This window comes from Phyllobates terribilis, unplaced genomic scaffold (genome assembly GCF_046119375.1).
Source record: "Phyllobates terribilis strain yellow unplaced genomic scaffold, ASM4611937v1 Scaffold_1043__1_contigs__length_456086, whole genome shotgun sequence".
NCBI lineage: Eukaryota > Metazoa > Chordata > Amphibia > Anura > Dendrobatidae > Phyllobates > Phyllobates terribilis.
This window is the reverse complement of record NW_027363803.1, coordinates 332,087-345,183: the sequence shown is the minus strand read 5'-3', so window position 1 is coordinate 345,183 and position 13,097 is coordinate 332,087. Positions and strand designations below refer to the sequence as shown.

At 42.6% G+C, this 13,097-nt stretch overlaps 1 pseudogene; it reads left to right on the top strand.

Annotated features, from left to right (window-relative positions):
- Positions 1-13,097, top strand: part of LOC141242496 (dynein axonemal heavy chain 12-like) — a 32,746-nt pseudogene that overhangs the window by 2,434 nt on the left and 17,215 nt on the right.

Here is a 13,097-nt window from a genome sequence, read left to right as displayed (position 1 = left end):
CTCTTGCAGCTATATCAATGGAAAAATTAAAAAATGTATGGCTTTTTGAAGAAGGGAAGGAAAAAATGCAAAACAAAAAATGATCCGGTGCTGAAGGGATGAAGGAGTTCCCACCCACAGTAAATGTTGTCACTCAGCTTTCTTCTCTTATGGCCCAGTCCGTCTCCCTGTTTTCTGCACCACTCTCGTAGTCATGTATTTTTTCTCCTTATAAACACTAATATATACTTGCTGATTTCTCCCCCCACAGGTGAGAGACCTTCTGCAGAAAACTGTAGAAACTTATGTCCGTTTATTTGACCTGATAGACCTGCAATTTTTACCAATCTTCAAAATGCAACTTACATTTGATGACGAGAAAATGGATTTCTATCCAAGCTTCCAGGACGTAGAAGAAGTTGTACTATTTATATTAACTCGGATCTCCAAGACCCTTCAGGAATCAGGATTTTTTTCAATGCTGACAACTTACTTTTTATAGTAGGTACATGTGTGGCTCACAGGTAAAAACTGCAGTAAAAAAAATGGAAATTTGCTGCCACCATTTTGGAATATCACAGCAAAAAAAAAAATATAGTACTGGCTGATTTACAATTGCTATTGGCTGTCACCTAGTATATGAGCGTCCGCAGCAGTATCCTCCGGTGGGCCCCCATGCAGGGATAGGACAACGAGTATATTGACTTTGTAATACACATTGCAAAAATATATGAGAATTTTAAGTAGAAGAGTTGGATAGCATGAACACTTTTACAGGCTCGGACTGGCCAACAGGAGAACTGGAGAATCCTCCGGTGGGCCCCCATGAAGGGATGGCTCTCCACTCCAGTCCCCCATTAAAGTGCACCTGTCAGCAGGAGTGTGCTGAGTAAACCACATACACTGTCAGGAGGGCGACATTACACAGAGTAAAATGATACCTTAGTTGATGAAATTCGTCCTGTGGTTCTTGTGTAATCTTTGTTTTCAGTTTGGAAATAATGATATGCTTATGCTCCGGGGCGGCGTGTGGGGGCGCTCTATCTGGTGCTCTGCTTACATATTCATGTGTATGCTCTTATGACAGCTCACTGATCGTCCACTGACCTGCCTCCTATTTTACCTAGCCCCACACTACTAGATGCATTATGTAAAATAGGAAGCAGGTCAGTGAAGAAACAGTAAGGTGTCATAGGAGCATACAGATGAATATGTAAGCAGAGCACCAGATAGAGCGCCCCCCACAGGCCGCCCCAGAGCACGAGCATATCATTATCTCCAAACTGAAAGTAAAGGTTACACAAGAACCACAGGACGGATTTAATCAACTAAGGTATCATTTTAATCAGTGTAGTGGCACCCACCTGGCAATGTATGTATTTTACTGAGCTCAATCCTGCTGACAGGTGCGCTTTAAATGTATAAGTGGTTAACTCTGAATTTTTGGGGTGACAGATGGCCTTTAAGCTCCCTTTAGTGGCCACTGAGGATACACAGCATGGCAGCTTTTATTCCATGTCTATGCTGAGGATATGGAGCTTTGTATGGAGTTTTTGATTTATTTATATCATAATAGGTGGATGTTCAGGGGGTTTATATTAGAGACTTCTGCAGTATTCATGTCACTTTATAGAACGTTCTTCCTTGTCCAGAACATTCAGACGGTGCAGCCGTGGCTTTCTGGTAGTAACACGGTTCAGATCATCGAGGCCAAACTCCCTGATTACATCTTTCATTCTGCCGCGCTGAAGCTGAAGGAGGCCGTCAGCCACAATCTGCACCAGCCATTCAGGCATTTCCAAACCTACGGTAAGCGGGACGTGAATCATTAAAGGGATGGTACATACGGAAAGCTGGACATGAGTCATTAAAGGGATGGTACATATGGTAAGCTGGACGTGAATCATTAAAGGGATGGTACATATGGTAAGCGGGACGTGAATCATTAAAGGGATGGTACATACGGAAAGCTGGACATGAGTCATTAAAGGGATGGTACATATGGTAAGCTGGACGTGAATCATTAAAGGGATGGTACATACGGTAAGCTCGACGTGAGTCATTAAAGGGATGGTACATACTGTAAGCTGGACGTGAATCATTAAAGGGATGGTACATACTGTAAGCTGGACGTGAGTCATTAAAGGGATGGTACATATGGTAAGCTGCACGTGAATCATTAAAGGGATGGTACATACGGTAAGCTCGACGTGAGTCTTTAAAGGGATGGTACATACGGTAAGCTGGCCGCGAATCATTAAAGGCATGGTACATACGGTAAGCTGGACATGAGTCATTACAGGAATGGTACATAGGGTAAGCAGGATGTGAGTCATTAAAGGGATGGTACATACGGTAAGCAGGATGTGAGTCATTAAAGGGATGGTACATATGGTAAGCTGGACATGAGTCATTACAGGGATGGTACATACGTTAAGCAGGATGTGAGTCATTAAAGGGATGGTACATACGGTAAACTGGACATGAATCATTAAAAGGATGGTACATACTGTAAGCTGGACATGAATCATTAAAGGGATGGTGCATACGGCAAGCTGGACATGAGTCATTACAGGGATGGTACATAAGGTAAGCAGGATGTGAGTCATTAAAGGGATGGTACATACGGTAAGCAGGATGTGAGTCATTAAAGGGATGGTACATACGGTAAGCTAGACGTGAGTCATTAAAGGTATGGTACATATGGTAAGCTGGCCGCGAATCATTAAAGGGATGGTACATATGGTAAGCTGGCCGCGAATAATTAAAAGGATGGTGCATACAGTAAGCTGGACGTGAATCGTAAGTATTAAAGCGATGGAACATATGGGAAGCTGGATGTGAATCTATTATTAAAGGGATGGAACAATCACAATCAGAAATCTCCTGCCGGCGCTTGCAGCGTGATCTTCCTGTGGACGCTTTGATCCTGATACCTTTCCAAAAGCCATTGAACCCAGTGTTAGGGGTTCCCAGAGGTGTGATCCTCATCTATCAGACATTATCATGCAGAAATACTATATATCATTGGTCTAATAAGCACTTCAAAGAGGATCTGTCTCTAGATTTCACCATATAAATGTAGATTATCAAATTGATCTCTTAGACCTGATGAAGCCAGAGAACTTGCTTTCATAAATCCATGTCCGATCAGCTGTATAATCCTCTTTGAAAGTTTTCTCCGTCCGACATTAAGATGAGTCTAGATACAACTATAAATTCTGTGTTATATTATTTGATAGTTGAAAGCTTCAGCTGGCTGGTGGATGGTTCAGCCGCGGAGAAAGCAGAAACTTTCTTATCCGAGGAGCACAGTTTGATGAATACACAGAGGTACGTATGTGTGATCATAATGTGTTTTTTTTTTACATATTGGACCTTCTTGCATATTATCTCGAACCGTCATTATGTTAAATTGACTCATCCTTGCACAGCAACACTGGCTTTGATGTTTCTAGTAAAAATCGACTGCGTATGCGCCGTTCATCATATGCAAGTTATCTAGGACTAGTCCAGCGGGACGTCACTTCCCACAAACAAATCCCACCTCAGATGCTGAGATCACACCCAAATCATGGCATCTTAGTCTCACCTGGCGAGGTGGATCTTCTAAGCCTCAGGGCCGGGTGGGCACACGGACCCCAGGCGTTGGTGTGGTAAGCAGGAAGGCACATGAGCAGCAGGAATTGGCACTCAGGAATCTTGGGAGCTGCAGGATGGATGTAGCATAACCCAGTAGGAATGGAAGAAAGTTAACGCAGAAGGTGGAGCACACCAAACAAAAGTCTAAAAACTCAATCCTAAGACCCAGGTGTGTGTCCTAACGGTCCATAAATAGGATTTAGGAGATTATGTCACTGAGCTACACAGGACAACCTGTAAAACCTGACGTGGAGCACAACACGGGACAGCAGACCGAAGTGAAGGAAGCAGAGCTCGGATACCCAAGACAGGTGTATAATACTTAATTTCACATGCCCAATTTGCATATGACGGCCGGCACATAAAAAGTTTAGTTTTTTAAGGTAGAAACATTTTTGCCAGATATATACCGTGGATGTCAATGCAGGAATTTGGCATGCATGAAGGACCTGACAGGTTCACTTTACGAGGACCCCCTTTGGTTCGTTTGAAGGGTCCCTTGACAATAAGCTGATCACAGCTGGAGTCGGGTGGACGCAGCAACGAGGACTAAGTTGCAGGAATCATTTTCTTACCATTCCTATTAGAATCAATACTGTCCTAAGTCCTACAGAGCGAGGGGTGCAACGTGTCCGATAATAATTGAGGGTCAAATCAGAAATCTCACGGGTAAACGAGACTGATTTATATTTGTATTCCAGTTTATAGAACAATTTCACACCCTGGCCAGAGATATCATGGGACCCGCACTTACTTCACCATGGTACACCTCGACTGCGATGACTTAAAGTAAGGTCTGGCTGACAAAGCAAAAAGTTTTGCAAATATATTACTAGATAGACTGGTGACAAATCACAGATTGGAGAATGAAGAGTGAGTAAAATCCTGGATTCAAGGAGGTTTAACAATAGAAAAAAATAATCTGTAATGGGCCTCTACCTGCCATGTGCCATTCAGGGGCCCTTGGGGTCGAGGTCAAGTGCTACTTCTGCTCTGATTTCATACAGTGAGTTATAGATGCTGATGCTACAGTAAAAGTTCAGAATCTCACATTACTTTACTTATGATACCATAAAATATCATCACATTCCAGTATATAATATACAGGTGCTTCTCACTAAATTAGAATATCATCAAAAAGTTAATTTATTTCAGTTCTTCAATACAAAAATTGAAACTCCTATATTATATAGAGTCATTACAGACAGAGTGATCTATTTCTAGTGTTTATTTCTGTTAATGTTGATGATTATGGCTTACAGCCAATGAAAACACAAAAGTCATTATCTCAGTAAATTAGAATACTTTATTAACAACAGCTTGAAAAATATTTTTAAAATCCAAAATGTCTGATCAGTAAAGGCCCTCAATACTTGGTCGGGCTCCTTTTGCATCAATTACTGCATCAATGCTGTACGTACGTCCCTGGGTATAATTAGTGAAAAAAATAATATATAGGATTATTCCGATATTTCTTGTGTCCTGGTTAATATGTATTTTTCCATATATAGGTCATGTCATACTAGCTATACTTACCAGTCCCTCTCCAGGTTTCAGTGATCAGATCCCCAACATGATCATGTGATTGCTGCAGCCTATCAGTGACTACGGTGGTAACCTGCTACAGCCAGTGATTGGCTACAGAAATCACATGTCCACATAGAGCAGGAAGAACACAAACCGATGGAGGGAACTGGAGTTGTGGAGCATCAGTATCATTTTATAACCTAAGTTTTTTGAAAAAATATAATTGGTGCAACCCCTGTGATTGTAGATGCTAGATCCATTAATACATAGTGAGTTTCATTTTTTTAATTTTAGGAGTGTCAGCGGAGGATGAATTATCTTCTAGATGTTCATTTATTTGTACCTGAAGATATCATCCTGAACTCAACAGTGTTATTGTGGCCAAAAAATATCAACCCAGTGTTTGATGAAAACGACCAGGTATGTGGACTCATTTCTGAAAATGGGGTCTCGGGTGCCAGCTCCAATGAAGCAGCAGCCCCCTGCAGTGTCCAGGTAATTAAACAGGGGACGCTCAGGGAGCATTTTTTGATAACTGTTCCTTTCTAAAAGCTGATTGAAAACGCCAAGCGTAAAGGAGAGGGCGAGCTGCTGGGGAAAAGAGAGAAGCTTATGCTGGAACTGGAGAAACTTTTGCGTCGGATGGAAGAATTTGCAGAGTGCTCTGAGCTGGATATGATGCAGCAGGTATGATAGTCACAGGCTGTGTTATAGTTTTCCCTCTTCTTATTTTCATTACTTTAAGACTCTTTTCATATTTGTACAGATCCTTTTTACCTCAAAACGCATCATTGTTGTCGTGAATGATAGTTTTTTTGTGCAACACAAAAGATCATTTCACCCGACGAACAAGTGTTTGGCCATTCGTCGGTGATTGGCAGCCTATTTATACTGCACAATTATCCTTAAACGAGCGTTCCTGGGAAGTAGTTATAAAATGCTCCCTAACTCTGGTTTGGAGTTGCATTAGGCCTTTTTTATGTTGTTGGTTTTTTTTTGGGGGGGGGGGGGGGTTCTATCCCTTTTTAAAGGCAAGAATCAAGAATATTGAGACTACAGCCAATAGTGTAACCTGAAGCTTCAATGCAAAATCTCCATTAGGGCCCCCAACTATTGCAGGTCTTTAATAGTAGTGATCTTCTAATATGAGTCAAGGAGACCTTTTGGGCCCCCCTTAGCTCCAGATGCGACTGCAACTCCTGCACGCACTGTAGTTACGCCCTTGACTGCAGCATTATTTTTGCTATACAAAAAAAACCTATGAAAAAAACATAAACCCGACTGACCACCATTATCAGCCAGAACAGTCTTTATAGAGGCAGTCCCTAGTGCTTAACCTGAAGTGCAGTCAAGCAAAGGCAGGTCAGAGGCAGTCGTCACACCTGAGCACTGGCGTATGAAAGCGTCCACTAGGCCTGAAACTCGTTGTTCCAATAGGCCTGAAATGCGTTGCGTCTAACTCATTTTCTTTAATGGAGGCAGTCCGGTTAACCCTTTACTTATCTGTGTTTATTGTGCCTGGTTTCAGTAAGTGACAGATGTGAGGACTGTACAGAAGCGAATAGCAGACGCAGAGGAGGCGGTGGCTTATATTAACAAAGAAGAAGCACTGTATAAATGGGACCTTACAACATACCCTCAGCTGGATTCTTCAAAGTCAACATCGGACCTTACCAGAAACTTTTTGCACTGATTTACAAATGGCAAAAAACTGAAAAAAAGTATGTGCACCCCATTGGGGAATTCTGAGTTAACTCTTGGCATACCGTTATTTATTAACACCATACGTGATCTGAAGTGGAGAGTAAATGGCGCATTTAAACAAGCTGATGATCATTCCCAATTATCAGCCCGTATAAATGTGCCAATGATCACCCGATAAACAAGCAAAACACTAATTCGTCGGGAACGAATCATTTATGGCAGCAAAAATCATCTTTATCTACAGCACTTTGTCCCTTGTAACGTTATAGGGACAAAGTATATCTAATAACCAATCGTTCTGTCCCCATCACTGTTCTTCGGTCCTGGAAATAACCAAGCACCAAAAGTCTTGCATATATTACAAGGGGATTATGTGTTATTAAAGGGCTGTCCGGCCTTGGGGCACAAGTCTGCAGTCACTCCATGTGACTGCAGACATGTGAATCCTCACAGCATGTGTACTGTGCACGTTATAAGGATTCTCCAGCATCGGGAGCACAGGCGTGTGACAGCAAGTATGTGATTTGCATACATACGGTCACATCCCAACTAGACATATCCGGCCTTGCTCAATGCAAGCATATTGAGTGGAGCCAGACACGTCTAGTCGGAATGTGGTCAGAAGTATGCAAATCACATACTTGTGGTCACATAACAGCCCGTTCCCGGCACCGGAAAATCCTCGCAGTGCGTGCAATGTGAGAATTTACAAGTCCGCAGTTACATAGACTGTAGACTTGTAACCCAAGGCCGGACAATCCCTTTTGCAAAATAGGAGATAAATGTATGATCGGTAGGGGTGCTCTAACCACAGGGTTCTCCAGTAATCCTGAGGACAGAGGTTCCTAAGTCCACTGTGTGAATGGAGTGATAGTGCGCATGCGTAGCCAGTGCTCCATTCATGGGAGCAGTCATGCGCATGCGTAACCATCACTCCCATATATGCACACATGCTTCATTCACAAAGCTGTATCTAGGACCACCGCTTTCAAAACTGCTGGGGGCTGCAGCAGTCGGACTCCCAGTGATCAGATATTTATCAACAACCTTGTGGATAGGTGATTAAACATTATTTATGGGACAACCATAGCCATAGATGTAGAAGACAAAAAAAGCAGAATAAACAGTAATAGATGAGCTAAAAACATGAAATTTATCAAAATATGTCTTGAAAAATCTCACGCTTCCAGGTGGATCGACAGCGCTTTCCTTGACCTGAACGGAGAAAGCATGGAAGCCGAGGTGGACGAATTCTTCCGAGAGGTCTACAAGATGATGAAACTATTTCAGCAGAAGCAGAAGACGTTAGAAGAGGAGAAGAAAAAGGCGGCTCAACACCGGACACTGTCTGAAGATAAGGATTCGGTGGACGAGGAAAAGAAGGAAAGCCGCATAGTTCTCATGTGTTCTGCCATCACCGAGCAAATCAAGGCTTTTAAGGTAGATGCATCAAATAATGGATATATCAGTAATCTGGGCCCGGTTTGCTGGAGCGCGCTGTTACCTCCCAATCCCAGCCAACTTCAGCACAGTGGTTACTATCGAGACAGCAGCGGTGGTCGGTCTCCTAGGCAACGATCTCTAAACAAAAGAAAAGTGTTAATATCTCAAGAACGGCTGCAAATGTCAAGAAGCAGTAAATTGCAAAAGTGCAGGCTTTTACAATATCTATGAAGATGGGAATAACCCTTTAATTCATTTTTGTAGCCGTAATCCCGGGACACTGATTATGATTGACTCCTTTTCAGGAATATATCCCTCTGGTGAACATCCTTTGCAACCCAGGAATCAGAACCCAACATTGGCTGGAGATGTCTGAGATAGTTGGCTATGAGCTCACTCCGAATTCTGGCACCAGCCTGAGGAAGGTTCTGGAGCTGAGCTTGGATCCGCACTTACACCAGTGTGAACAGATTAGTGCGGCAGCTAGTAAGGTAAGCATCTCTGGCTAATAAATGTGTATCGGTGGTCGAGAATACTATCCTGTTATTGAAATGAATAACAAACAATGGAAAACCGAAAAAAAACTAAAGGAGAATTGAGTTAAAAGAAAGCCGATAGCTGTCAGGGGAAAGTGCTGGAGCTTTTTACATTTTATAAAGCAGAACATTTAGTTCCCACAAGGAATAAATTGCTGCAAACTGTCAGGGACTTTTTCCCATCTCGCTGTTTAATTAAGCATGCATGCTCAGCCGAGCAGGGTGTGAATGTGTATTAGGAGAAATAGCTGTCTACCAAATGGGCAGATTCGCCAGTGGCTATCTCAAGAGTATGACAGTTTCGCCAGTGGCTATCTCAAGAGTGTGACAGTTTCACCAGTGGCTATCTTAAAAGTGTGATGGTTTCGACAGTGGCTATCTCAAGAGTGTCACAGTTTTGCCAGTGGCTACCTCAAGAGTGTGATAGTTTCGACAGTCGCTATCTGAAGAGTGTGACAGTTTTTCCAGTGGCTATCTTAAGAGTGTGATGGTTTCGACAGTGGCTATTTCAAGAGTGTGACAGTTTCGCCTGTGGCTATCTCAAGAGTGTTACAGTTTCGCCAGTGGCTATCTCAAGAGTGTCACAGTTTCTCCAGTGGCTATCTTAAGAGTGTGACAGTTTCTCCAGTGGATTTCTCAAGAGTGTGACAGATTCACCAGTGGCTATCTCAAGAGTGTCACAGTTTCTCCAGTGGCTATCTTAAGAGTGTCACAGTTTCTCCAGTGGCTATCTCAAGAGTGTCACAGTTTCTCCAGTGGCTATCTCAAGAGTGTCACAGTTTCTCCAGTGGCTATCTTAAGAGTGTGACAGTTTCTCCAGTGGATTTCTCAAGAGTGTGACAGATTCGCCAGTGGCTATCTCAAGAGTGTGGCAGTTTCGCCAGTGGCTATCTCAAGAGTGTCACAGTTTTGCCAGTGGCTATCTCAAGAGTGTGATGGTTTCGACAGTGGCTATCTCAAGAGTGTGACAGTTTCACCAGTGGATTTCTCAAGAGTGTGACAATTTCTCCAGTGGCTATCTTAAGAGTGTTACAGTTTCGCCAGTGGCTATCTGAACAGTGTGACAGTTTCTCCAGTGGCTATCTCAAGAGTGTGACGGTATTGCCAGTGGCTATCTCAAGAGTGTAATAGTTTCACCAGTGGATTTTTTGCCAGTGGCTGACTCAATAGTATGACAGTTTCACCAGTGGCATTCTCAAGAGTGTGACGGTTTTGCCAGTGGCTATCTCAAGAGTGTGACGGTTTTGCCAGTGGCTATCTCAAGAGTGTGATGGTTTAAACAGTGGCTATCTCAAGAGTGTGGCAGTTTCGCCAGTGGCTATCTGAAGAGTGTGGCAGTTTCGCCAGTGGCTATCTGAAGAGTGTGGCAGTTTTGCCACCGGCTATCTCAAGAGTGTGACAGTTTTGCCAGTCGCTATCTCAAGAGTGTGACAGTTTCACCAGTGGCTATCTTAAGGGTATAACAGTTTCACCAGTGGCTATCTCAAGGGTATAACAGTTTCACCAGTGGATTTTTTGCCAGTGGCTATCTCAAGAGTGTGACAGTTTCGCCAGTGGCTATCTTAAGAGTGTGACAGTTTCGCCAGTGGCTATCTTAAGAGTGTAACAGTTTCGCCAGTGGCCATCTCGAGTGTGACAGTTTCGCCAGTGGCTCTCTCAAGGGTATAACAGTTTCACCTGTGGCTATCTCAAGGGTATAAAAGTTTCACCAGTGGCTATCTCAAGGGTATAACAGTTTCACCAGTGGATTTCTCAAGAGTATGACAGTTTCACCAGTGGATTTCTCAAGAGTGTGGCAGTTTCGCCAGTTGCTATCTCAATAGTGCGACCAGATCAACTTTTTTTACAGTATGAAACTGGTCACTTACCCACTTACTTTAGATATATTGGCCGAACCTACAGTTTTGACAGAACTAACCATCCAATGTGCATGGGGTTGAGATGGGGGAATGACGATCACAAATGTGGAGGTGATAACTTGAATTTCAACTGTCTGTTTGGCAAATAGTCCAGTTAGCTGAGACTGACATCTGCTTACTCTCCTCTTCATGTACAGGACATATGCACGCTGAGGTCAGATAGGCATGCATGTATATTTTGAGAGATGGTGTGGGATAGATAGCTGTTGGGTAGCCTTAATGACCAACCTAAAGTTCAACCTAAAAGTCAACTTGATCAGCCAACAATCTAATGTGAATGAAGGCCGTCTCGCTATCCCCTGTTGGCAAATGTCGGAACAAAGAGGAATCTGCTACTAGTGAAAAGTTTCTGTGTTTTCTTATTAGGAGTTTTCCCTGGAGAAGGCGATGCATACCATGGAAGAAATGTGGGACTCCATATCCTATAATACCAGTCCCTATCGAGAATCTGGCGTTTCTATTCTATCAGCAGTGGATGAAATCCAAACCACTCTGGATGAGCAAATTGTGAAGACTCAGACAATGAGGGGATCGCCTTTCATCAAGCCCTATGAGAAAGAAATCAAGGTATAAAATATTCACTTGCTTATTAGCAGAAGCTAAGGTTTCATTAGGATCTCCGAGGCTAAAGTTACATGCGGCTCCAGCTTACATGTAAAGGGGATGGTATCAAGGAGTCTCACCAAACTTTCCCTACAAATGTCCAACAATTCAGAATTCATATCCATTGATAATTTATTTTCTAAAATGATAGCATTTTTTTTTCTATCAATTTCATTTTATGTGTAATTAACTTTTTGCTCTCCTCCTTTAAGCAATGGGAGGAACGACTGATAAGGATCCAGGAAACCATTGATGAATGGCTGAAGGTGCAGGCCAAGTGGCTTTATCTAGACCCCATCTTCTCTTCTGAGGACATCATGCAGCAAAGCCTGAAGAAGGACGCTTATTACAGACTGTGGACAGAAACTGGAGAGAGATCATGAAACATTGCGTTAAAGACCCGAAGGTAAATGGATGCTTCATGGTGGACTGATACAAGAAAGCACGGTCATCTTGCATCCAGGATTGATGTTTTCCAAGAGTCCGTGTCCTGATGCTTCCATCACAAGGATCCCGGGTTATGGGATCCGCACTGCCTGGACTCCAGCCTCCCGCATCTTCTATTTTCTATCCATATAGGTTCTCATTTTTTTTTCAATATGAACTATTGGCACAATAGTCAATGAATGTGACCTTTTTTCAGTCTCTATAACTATATAATGGAATCTTACTTATGGGCTATCTACTTTGTTTTAGGTTTTAAGCGCCACTTCTCTGACCGGACTTCTGGAAAAACTTCAGGACAGCAATGTGCTTCTGGATAAAATCATGAAAGGGCTGAATGCCTATCTGGAGAAGAAGAGGCTTTTTTCCCACGGTATAGTCCTTTCACTTGTTGCAATGATTCTATATACTACTTAAAGAAATTTTTTTTTCTTATTTAGACGCATTGAAATCATTTTTGTAATTGGATTTCATTAATAATTTTGCACTGTTTGCCTTCTATTGGCTCTGTGTTGCGCTGGCTATTGGACTTATTTGTAATCTGTCTTTTTTCAGCTCCTCTTAGCCGATTTATGACCACAGATCACATCAAAGCTGAATGTGCAGGAAACAAAAAGCCTAACGGTGCAACATTTTTAATGAAACTGAATTGTCGCAAATACTCGCAATTAAATGGGTATTCCCATCTCCAAGATCCTATCCCAATATGTAGTAGGCGTAGTAATAATAATAATATTAGCAAATACCTCCAATTAGAAGTGTAGTATAGTTCTTCTGATTCGCTATGTCGCTTTCCCCATGTGCAGGGCATTGCAGTAGCTTCGGTATCCATGGTTACGACCACTCATATAGTGACAGTTATTTGCTAGTGGTCGTAACCTAAGCTACTGCAATGCACTGCACATGGGGTAAGCGACAAAGCAAATCAGAAGAACTGTACTACACTTCTAATTGGAGCTATTTGCTAATATTATTATTATTATGCCTATTACATATTGGGGTAGAATCCTGGAGATGGGAATACCCATTTCAGTTAAGAAAAAAAAGTTCCCAAAGCTGGATAGCCCCTTTAAGCTAGCCATACGCATGAGATATGAGATACCCGTGGTCTGAATGGTTATTTGGCTATTTCTCCTGACTCCCACATATTCTGCTGAACAGTCATGTGTTTTTAATGGGGAGAGAGGAGAAAGTCGGTACTGGACACCTCCGGCAGCGGGTTATCTCCCCTGAGAACCAAAAGACCGGGTATTGAAATCCCATCTGCCCGATCCTTCTGGCCCTGACATCCTCTATCGGG